The sequence below is a fragment of the Sapajus apella genome, unplaced genomic scaffold (assembly GCF_009761245.1).
Source record: "Sapajus apella isolate SASKATOON/1434 unplaced genomic scaffold, GSC_monkey_1.0 scaffold204, whole genome shotgun sequence".
Classification (NCBI taxonomy): Eukaryota; Metazoa; Chordata; class Mammalia; order Primates; family Cebidae; genus Sapajus; species Sapajus apella.
Window position 1 is genome coordinate 817,655 of NW_022437144.1, and position 9,992 is coordinate 827,646.

A 9,992-nucleotide genomic window follows, 5' to 3' on the forward strand; every position below is an offset into this window, starting at 1 on the left:
GGCTTTCATCCTGGCCTGCTCCAAACCAGCCTTCATGTTGAAGCCAAAGTGACCAGAGATATTGGTTCAAAATGCAGATGTGAACATGTCATGCACCCCCTGCTTGAAAATATTCAGTGGTAAAACTAGAAGTAGCTTGTCTTCGTGAGGGCTCCAGGCTTACCTCATACATGCCTCCTCACTCCTTTGGCCACTCTGGCATTCTGCCAGCCCCTCAAATACATCATGCTTCCTCCCACCACAGGGCCCTTGCACATGCTAGTTCCTCTGTCTGGAACACTGTTCCTTCCCTTCTTTGCCTAATGAACTCTTATTTATCCTTCATATTTTGCCTCAGATATCATTTCCTCAAAGATGCTTTCTTTGACCTCTCTGGCTAGGTCAAATCCCCTATTCTAGGCTCTCCTAGCATGTATATATTTGTCTGTGTGATTACTTGGGTAATATCTGCCTCCTCCACTGGACTGTGAACTCCATGAGGGCAGAGACTGGATCTGGTTTTGTAGATTATTTTACCTCCTATTCCTAGCACATATTATGTCCTCAGTAATTACACAGTGAATGCATGCCTGCATGCATGATTGAGTGACTCCACAGAACAGAGAGTACAGAACTCTGGAGTGAGACCACCTGAGTTTGAATTCCAGCTCTGTCACTAGCTGTGTGGCCTTGGTCAAGTTACTTATCTGTCTGTGCCTCAGTTTCTGCATCTGGAAAACTGGAATAATAAAACCAGTTGTTGTAAGAATTAAATAAGTAAATACTTCCAAAGCACTTAAACTGTGCTGGGCACAAGATAATGTGTATACATGTATACGGTGTTCATGATTATAAACAAACAAATAATCACATTCTCCCATCTCTCTCTCTCCTATCCTATTGGTTCAATGGCAAGCAAAAACACATTAATTTTCCAGCAGGTTCCAATGCTCCAGATCTCAAGGCTGACTGCAGAAGACCCTCAACTGCAGCTTTGTGGCCAGAGAGGTCGCTGGAGTCCAAAGACATGACCTGACTCCTCCCTCTCCTTCACTGCCTACCTGAAATCCATCGAGAAGTACTGTCAACTCTACCTGAAACGTGAACCTTGAACTTATCTCCCCTGGTTCTACCACTCTGGACTAAGCCATTGTGATATCCTCATCACCCCCACTGTGATATGCCACTTCCACTCTTGGTCCTTTACAATTTGTGGCCAGATTGAGCCCAAGAGAATGCCAATGGGATCACATCACTCCCCTGCTCAAAGCCCTCCCATGAGTCCTCTTCACTGAGAATGAAGTCTAAACTCCTCCCCATGGCTCACAGGGACTTCACGAGGCAACTCCCACCTTCCTCCTCAGTCTCATCTTTCAGCCTACACCAGCCACTCAACCACTCTCAGTAGTTTCTCATAGCATGTTGCTCTCACTTAATTCTGGCCCTTTGCAATGCCATGCCCTCTGCCTGAATTGCTTATCGGCCATCTCCGTCACCGGGCTGACTCGTACTCTTTCTCTAGATTCATACAGGTCATCACCTTCTCTGGAAAGCTTTTGCTGACTTCCCACCTCCTGCTTCTGTCTGTGATGGGTTCCCCTTCTCTGTGCTCCCACAGCACTAGTTTCTTCCCTATCAGAAGAGGTACCACACGGTCCCATCACTGCCTGCTTGTCTGTCACACTCACCCTCATGGTTGCAAGTTACTGAAGACAATGACCTGATATTCACAACTGCACAGCCAGTACACAGCACGAGGCTTGCCTTGGAGTAGGTGGCTTAATACTTTTTTTGTTGTTGTTATTTAGTTTTTACTTCATAATCATAAACTTAACCCAGATCTGCAATCCAGCTAGACATGGAAGGGAACAAGAAAAACATGGAACCCAAAAGGAACTGCAGGGACAGCACAAAGATTCTAGGATACTGCGAGCAAATGGGGTGGAGGGCACTCTCCTGAGCTACAGAAGGAATGGTCTGGTGGTTAAAACACAAGTCAAACTTTAAGAGTTATCCACAGTCAGCAATGGTGATCTTCCTGCTGGTCTTGCCATTCTGGACCCAAAGCACTCCATGGCCTCCACAATATTCACGCCTTCTTTCACCTTGCCAGAGACCACATGCTTGCCATCCAACCACTCAGTCTTGGCAGTGCAGATGGAAAACTGGGAACAATTTGTGTCTGGTCCAGTATTTGCCATGAACAAGATACCAGGACCTGTGTGCTTTAGGATGAAGTTCTCACCATCAAATTTCTCCCCGTAGATGGACTTGCCACCAGTGCCGTTATGGCGTGTGAAGTCACCACCCTGACACATAAACCCTAGAATAATTCTGTGAAAGCAGGAACCCTTATAACCAAATCTTTTCTCTCCAGTGCTCAGAGCATGAAAGTTTTCTGCTGTCTTTGGAAACTTGTCTGCAAACAGGTCGAAGGAGACACAGTCCAACAGCTCACCATCGACGGTAATGTCAAAGAACATGGTGGGGCTGACCATGGCTGATAGTACAGGTTTCCCAGCGGCGGTGGCGGCATCTGCAAAGCCTGTTTTTATTGAGCAAATCCTGACTTCATTATTCCCCGGGTAAGTGACTCTGGGTAAGTCCCCTCTGAGCTTGCTTCCCTAAATATAAAGTGGGGGGATAATACTTGGCAAAGCTGTTGTGAGGGTTAAACAAGATGACATGTGTAAAGCACACAGCCATCAGTAAGGGCTCAATAAATGGTAGCTATTGCCGGGTAGCAACGGGTCAGGAAAAAAGAGAAAAACAAGTCACTCCTCTCTGCTATCCCATATACACACCCATCCTGCTTCCCTCCTGTCTTCAGGCTCTTGAATAAAGCTGGAAAACCTGAACCAGCAAAAATAATCTCCTTCAGTAAACTCTTGGGAGAGAACTATCTTCTATATCAACAACACACCCTTGGCTCAGCCTCCAACAGACCAGCCCCAAGTCGGAGGTCTGGTTTTTCTTTTCACCCCATCCAGATATTTACAGTGTAAACCTTGGATGATGAACGGCAGGGGTTGTGGTGGGGTAGGGGGTGGGTGCAGGAGCACAGCCAGTGCCAAGAAACCTCAGGAAGGAACTCACACTGGGTCTCCACACAGTAACGCACACTGTTCTGGAATGGAAGTGTAGTCTTCCAACAGAATGCTTTGTCAGCTGTGAGAGAGAAGAAAAGGGTCTTCTCAGCAGTGAGGCAGAGTGAGGTGGGCCCACAGAGGCTGAGTCTCTCTTTCCACACTCAGAACGTAGCCTGCTAAAGACCCAAGTTTAAGTTCAAGCTCTATCTTAACCCTTCTGTCTTCATGGCAAAAGAAGGAATATTACTGGATGCCTCAACTCCCAATTTTTAAACTTCAGCTGAACTGGACTCCTGAACTGATGACCCCCCCACCAAATGCCTCAGAGTTAGCAAGGTATATAGAAAAGAGCTAGAGCTGGAAGTAAGCAGAGTACATCTGAGGAACAGTAAAGACCTAGATGGGTCCTAGGAGGGAAACGAGAGATATGGGCAGATAGTATTAGGCTGAAGCCATAGTCCAAGGGCTAAAAATTGCTCATTCAGGCGTTTGGCCATGATCTGATACTCAGTGGAAAATCAATCCTGGAGAAATTCATGGTGAAAGTTGTGCTTAAGGAAGATTAATTGGATGGTGAAGTACAGACTGAGGCTGTGGTATTCAAATGGGTGATGACAGTCAGAAGGAGCACAGTGCAAGAGATATTCTGAGATGCGCATGGTAGCATGTGCCTGTAGTCCCAGCTACTCGAGAGGCTGAGGCAAGAGGATCACTTGAGGCCAGGAGTTTGAATCCAGCCTGGGCAATATAGTGAGATCCTATCTCTAAAAAAGAGAGGGAGAGAGACCCTGAAGGAAGAATTAACAGGACTTGGTCAAGATTCAGTGTCAAAAATGAAGAGGGAGGGGTCCCAGGGATATTACCAATCACAGGCTGTGTGGGGAGAGAGAGAGAGAGTGAGCATGAGAGCCCTCGACAGAGACCAGAAAGTCAAGAAAGGGAAATGAGGCTTTTGACTTTGACCTGTTCAGATGACAGTTAGCCACACAGATTACTATATCTATTAGACAATTCCCAACACAGACATCCCAAGTCTGGGCATGGGGGACAAAAGAGGCAGCAGAAAAGGTAACATAATTTGGTTAAGACCACTCTTTCCCAAACTTCAGTCATCTGTATACTGCCTTCATGACTTTTGCTACATGTCTAACACCTACGCCACTATCCACTTAGTATTTTTCTTTAAATAAACTTCCTTTTCTAAAACTTTAGCATGACTTATTTAAACAATAATACCCTTGAAATCACCAGTTTTGTATGTTAGTTACCTTTTCTTCTAAAATACATTAAAATGAATGCGTAACTATCAAAGTTAAAAAATGTCCAGCCAGGTACCATCTGAAATTATTTCATGTTTCACTAGTGACCTAAACACCACCCTTAGGAAAACATCAGCTCAGACACAAGTCATCAGGGACCAGGTCATTTCAAGGAGCCCGATATCTGAGCAATGGCCTCTTAATACATTCCCTTCCCTTACATCAGCAATTTAATTCTCTTTAGATTTTTAGGAAAAAAAATCTTTACCCGTCTGCGTCAAGCTGTACTGAAAATAGAGATGGAGAGAAGATGCCCTGACTATCAGGGTGCCTGGGGAGGGGTTGCTCACACATCAGGCATCTTGGGCTCCACCAACCTGGTGAAGGATCCCCTCACATTGCAGTGTGGTCACTGTGGGGCCTCAAAATCCTCAATAGAGCTCTAAGGAAAGAGTTCCATAACTGGAGCTAACCAAGAAACTCAGAAAGAGGCTAAATTGCTGCCTTCGTCTTCCCTTTCCTTCCCTCATCCAACCCCCACTCCCCTAGCCCCCTTCCAAATCTGAGCTGGGCTTAGCATAAGAGGAGCATGACTCATAGAAACCAAGGACTGAGCAGGAGAGGCCTGGTTGCCAGGATTCCTCCCAAGCTGACAATGAGCAGACCCAGCAGCTCGATCCCCAGCTCATGGCAGACTCAGTACTCCAAAGGCTTTGGGGGCCACAGGGTGACAAACATTCCCTGAGGAAAGGTCAGAAGAGCCCACGGGGTGACAAACATTCCCCGAAAAAAGGTCAGAACACCAGAAAATGGTAAAGAGCTTATGTGAAGGAAAGAAGACTGTGTTCATTCAATGGTGGTGGAGTTCAGATCCTGTCTCCCCTAATGTCTTTTCTAAACCTGCTAAGTGTTTTTTAGTACTATCTTATTTCATTTTCACAAAGATCTTAATGAGGCAGGTATATTTACTGAACCCACTTTAGAAATGAGGAAACTGGGGATCAGAGAGATGAAGTAAATCTCCCAAGGTTACTTTACACAATAAGTGGGACAGCCTGGATTCAAGACTAGGCACCTGGTTCCAGAGCCCCTTAACCATTCTGCTCGTTTTACCCACAAAACCTTCTGAAGGATGTTGACGCTGACTGTACCAGACATAGATCCCTGACTCAGGGCAGAAAACCCATAGGTTAGCCAGCAGTCTAAGGGGTGACCTGACTTATCAGTCAAACATGAATATAATGACCCAGAGAATCACTCAGATGGTCTTTCCTGTGGATTCTGAACGTGAGACAGGGAGAGGACCTTCAGTCAGTAATGAGGGCAAAAGCAGGCACGCACACACACACACACACACACACACACACACACACACACACGAGGCAGAAGCCATGAGGCAGGCAGTATAAGAGCCTTGAATGAGCAGAAGCTATGGAGTGGGAAACAGAGAAGTTACAAGCAGCAGGAACAGGAGCTTCGGAATCAGAAAGTAGGAGAATTATGAGTCAATCATTTTAACTCCCTTGCCAACATCCCCACCTTTCTTACCCCGTTGCCTATCCTTCATCCATCTTGCAAATCCCCAAGTAACGTTTAAATCAATCCAAATGTCTACCCTTTCTGCTCCTGCTCCATGATTGCTAGGCACTCCTTGGTGAAAATACTCCAACCATGCAGCTGGGAACCACTATGAACATACTGGGCCTTTGGTACAGCTGGGCAACCCTTTTGTTTTCAGTCTCCATTGGGCTCTCTCTTCCATTTTTTCCAGTGGCTCTCTGAACACTTCTATCATCTACAAATCTCCAGCCTTGCCACATCCCTCTCAGTCAATTTCACAGAGAGAAGGCATCAGTCAGTAACTTCCCATAATCAAATCTGCACATTCACTCACCGCATCCACACTTTCTGCCTTCCCTCTCGTGCTACCCCCAACCAAGACTGACACCTCCACCCTGGCCTCCACTCTGTGAGTTCCATCTCCTCCCACCATCTCAGGGACCTCAAGCCTCAACTGTCTCCTCCCTCGCCTGTGTCTCCCATCTCTCCCTCTCTACTGTCAGCCTCCTCCCCATCAGCACTGAAGCATGCCCTCTCTACCCCCATAACCTGCAATCATCCGCTCACCCTTCCTTTTCACAGACAAACCTCTGGAAAGAGCTGTCTACACTTGCTATCTTCATTTCCTCACTCCCACTCTTCAACCCAATGTAGTCTGACATACAGTTCTACCACTCCACGAAAATAGTCTCGTCAACAATTTCTTTCTTCCTTCTCTGTTCACTCTCCTTCTCCAAGCCATACTCAGTGACTCCCATTGCTTTTTACCAGATCTTTTATACTGACATCTCCAAAGCACTGCCACCATTGGCCACTGCCTCCATCTTGAAACATTCTTGTAGCTTGGCTAGTATGATGCTGTGCTCTCTCCTGATTTTTCTCCTGCCTCACTGCTCAGCCTCCTCATTAGACTCTTTTACCTCTGACTATACATGTTGAGGGTTCTTGGGGCTTGTTCCTAGGCCTTCTTTTCTTCCCACTCTACAGATTCTCCCTGCACCGTCTCCCAAGGTTTCAATTACGATCTATAAACTGATAACTCTCAAAGTCATATTTCCAGCCAAACATCTCCTGAGCCTCAAATCCATATAACCAATTTGCACTTGAGTGTCCCACAGACAACCTAAATTTGACATGCTCAGAACTGAACTCATCATCATTCCGATGAAGCATATTCCTCTTCCTTTTTGCCTATAATAGCTAACATTTTCTATGCTCCAGATACAGTTTAAAGCATTTTATATATACTATTTCACCTAATCATTATAAGGAAGGTAGTGTTAATATTCTCTTTTTAGGTAAGGAAACTGAGACACAGAGAGGTTAAGGAACTTGTCCAGGGTAACACAATCAGTGGCAGATCTGGAATTCAAAATCCAGAAAGGCTGGCTTCAGAGCCACCACTCTTAACCATCAACATTTTCTCCCATCACTGCTCCCAGTTGTCCAGGCCAGAAACAGAGGTATCATCCCTGATGCCTGAATTTCCTTCATTGTCCACATCTATATATTCTTCCTTCTAAACGTGCCTCAGATCCATCCATTTATTCCCATTTCCATCAAAACTATCTTAACCAGGTCACCTGCACTCTCTGCCTCCAATATCACAACTTCCTAGCCCACCTTCTACACTGCTTCCACAGTGATGTTTCTGAAAAGCAAGTGTGGTCTGAATGGACAACTATTCCATGGTCCCCTGCTCCCCTCAGGATAATGTTCAAGCCCCATTACATGACTTACATGGTTCTTCATGATCTAGTCCCTGCCTAGAGAATCTGAGTCTCTAGGCTCAGATTCTCCCACTCTCCTCTACCTCCTAGCTTTCTGCAACTTCCTTCCTTCCCATCTGCCTTCACCTGGCTACCATCTACTTATCCCTCAGTCCTCTGTTTAGATGAAGGAATAGTCCTCTAGGAGGCTGGCCTTGGCTCCCCAACTCTAGCTTAGCTGCCATTGCCTTATTACCCTATACTCAGCCTTGTCAGAACACTGCTCATGCCCTATATTATTTGTTTAATCATTTTCTTCCCCCACTAGACTCCAAGTTCTGTGAGACCAGGGACATTGTCTGTTTTGCTCATCTCTGCACCCATCCTATGGTATAAACCATATCAAAACCTTCTCTCTTCACTCTCCTTCTCCAAGCCATACTCAGCGGTCAGAGGAGTCATCCTGGGGCCAGCTGCCTGAATCAGGTCCTGTGCTTCCAAGCCAGGGATATGTTTCCTGAGCTATCAGCTGAGACCTTCCTTCCCAGCAGTGGGGCCAAGAGCCAGTGCCTTCCCTTCATTCCATTTCCTGGACTGTGCATTTGTGAATTTCAGTTATCACTTGACTTTTAGAACCAGAGTCGAGCTATGTCTTAGTTACTGACTCTTTTAATAGCTTTGTGAGATCAATGGAAATGCAACGGAAATAACAATGATGACTCACTCAGCTCAACTCTCTTCCCTTCACCACTCTGCACAAAATCCAATCCCACCACTGTCAAGTCAAGTGCCATTCTGGATGAGGTAGCAGCAGCTCCTTGGATATCTGATCAATCATTCATGGGAGAAGAAGACGCCAAGGAGACCTCAAGTGAGCTGCTAGTCCGACTCTATGGTCAAACACTCTGTGTGCTTGAAGCCTGTGAAACACAGACAGATAGAGACAGGTAGAGCAGAATGGTGAACTTCCAAGGGGAAGGGGACTCTGGCTAGAAAATGGGTGCATAATGGGGCAGACTGCCTTAACAGTAACATCTAAAGAGACACAGGGATGGGCAAAACTTAGGTGGGCTTCTTCAACCCTTCTCATGCAATCCCCTCCTTCTCTACAACTTTATCAGCTAGGAGCAGGTCATGTTCATATGTTGTACCACAGTGGACAATTGGGCTATGATAGTCATTAGCACTGTTTCCCAAATATGCCCAACTCTGTGCCTTGTAGGTACATGGTAAGATTTCACTTCTCGGCCCGGTACAGATGGGTGGGACCGTATGATGAGTTCTGGCCAATGGCACAGAAGCAAATATATGTGACTTCTAGGCTGGGATATTTTTATGCACTTATGACACCCGACAGGGCTCTCTTTCCCTTTCCCATAATGACCAGCAATGTTCACAATGGGAGCTTCTCTGATCACCTGAGCTGTAAGCTAAGGAGACAAGGAGCAAAGCCCTCAGCTAACTCATCACAGACATAAAGCAAGACCAAAGAATAAACCTTTGTTGTCACGATCCACTAGGATTCTGGGGATATTTGTTAGCACAGCACAAAGTTGTTCATCCTGACCAATAACACAAGGTAATCTTTCCTTTGGGGTTTGGCATTATCAGAGAAAAGAAACCACAACAACCCTACTGAAAAGAAAGGCAATAATTGATCAAAACGAACACAAAAAAATACTAAGCATATTGGTGAGGGTAAGTTTTTAGCAATGTTCTACATCATAATGTGGGTAGTGCGTTTATGAATGTTTGTTATATTAATATCACATTAACAAATGAGGCAAAAAACACTTGACTATAAATGTGATGATTCTCGGGATGCAAACAGCATTTCTGAAATACATAGCATAGTTCAAGAGTCTAAACCTGTCTATTCAAGGACACAAGTCCTAAGAGGTTCTAGGTCCTTTGTTCCAGGCCCAAGCCCAGGCCCTTCCTGGTGCCGCTCTGACTCTCCAGCCTTGTGGAACTACTGATTTCTCTTCCTAGGGTTCCCCTGGTTCTCCCTCCACTCTGGCTATGGCCCCCATTTCAAATTCCCAAATTACTGAGAACATGAGCTACACCTTTTTATTCTCCACAAGTGCTCCCAGACCTCTGCTGCTGCTAAAGAAAGGTGCTATGTGTTCTTGATGCCCATCCACCTGTAACTCCTCAACTCTCTTCTAGGAGAGAGCTCCTAACAGGACAGGGTGTGGGGTTTGAGGTCAAAAAGAGCTCGGTTTGAATCCCAGCAGCACAATTTGCTTGCTATGTGATCTTATAAAAGTTCTTTTCACTCTCTGGTCCTCAATGTCTTCATCTTTAAAATAGGAACAATGATACTTAGAACTCAAGGGGTTGCTGTCTGCATCCTATGAGTCAGGCTGCAAACAGAGAAACCGGCACACAAG

At 45.6% G+C, this 9,992-nt stretch overlaps 1 pseudogene; it reads right to left on the reverse strand.

Moving 5' to 3' along the window:
- Positions 1 to 696: 696 nt before the first annotated feature.
- Positions 697 to 3,765, reverse strand: LOC116544048 (annotated as a pseudogene).
- Positions 3,766 to 9,992: the final 6,227 nt, after the last annotated feature.